The sequence below is a fragment of the Geospiza fortis genome, unplaced genomic scaffold, assembly GCF_000277835.1.
Source record: "Geospiza fortis unplaced genomic scaffold, GeoFor_1.0 scaffold69, whole genome shotgun sequence".
Classification (NCBI taxonomy): domain Eukaryota; kingdom Metazoa; phylum Chordata; class Aves; order Passeriformes; family Thraupidae; genus Geospiza; species Geospiza fortis.
In genome coordinates, this window is record NW_005054555.1 from 700,540 (window position 1) to 701,447 (window position 908).

Sequence of the window (908 nt, forward strand, 5' to 3'; positions counted from 1 at the left end):
GGGCGCGGCCGCTGCTCCTGAGCCTGGGGACTGCCCCTGGGGCCTGGGCACTGCTCCTGAGCCTGGGCACTGCTCCTGAGCCCTGGGCACTGCTCCTGAGCCCTGGGCATTCCCACCTGAGCCTGGCCTGGCCAAGGGCAGGGCTGCTGTGCTGGAATACCTTTGGAACTGCATTCTCATGAGCCCTGGCCATTCCCACCTGAGCCTGGGCACTCCCACCTGAGCCTGGCCTGGCCAAGGGCACAGCTGCACTGCTCTCATACCTGCAGACCCACATTCCAGCAGCACAGGAGCAGCCAGGTAGCCCCTGTCCCACCAGCACCCCTGGACTCCACTGCTTCCATCCTTCTGTTCCTGGCTGGGAGTCTGCCCAGTGTTAAGAACCCAGCTGTGAAACATTCCCTGCCCTTTGCATGTTCCAGCAGGGATTTCAGGATCCCACACCACTTTGTTTACACTGTTTGTAATAAAGGACAACAAGGAAAGCTGCCTTCAGCACAGCCAAGGTGGGCTCTGGAGAGAGTTGTCACCACCAAAGCACTGGGGCCAAAGGCAGAAGGGAACACTGTGGGGTTTGTATTCCTGTTTTCTATTGTTTCACTGCTGAACTGCCCCCTGGTGTGGGTGAGGTGGAGTGCTTGAGCTGTGAGGTGGTGAGAGATGCCCCAGGTGTGTGCTGGGCTCATCTGAGTGAAAATGGGTCTGGTGCTGTGCTGAGACAATAAATGTTCCCTTGGATGTCTGCCTTGGGTCCTTCAAGCTGTAACTGAGCTCTGTAGATGGCAACATTGAGAACTTCTCTTGCTCAGACACACTTCCAAAGGTCCTGCAGGTGGTATCTTCAATGGTAGTAGTGCTGTGGGTGGGGCTCCAGCACCCTCCATTTCCCCTTTCCATTGGGAAATTCC

At 57.0% G+C, this 908-nt stretch overlaps 1 protein-coding gene across 1 annotated transcript in view; it reads left to right on the forward strand.

Annotated features, from left to right (window-relative positions):
* The window catches only part of LRRC40 (leucine rich repeat containing 40), a 17,112-nt gene that overhangs the window by 10,937 nt on the left and 5,267 nt on the right, over positions 1–908 (forward strand). The window lies entirely within an intron of this gene.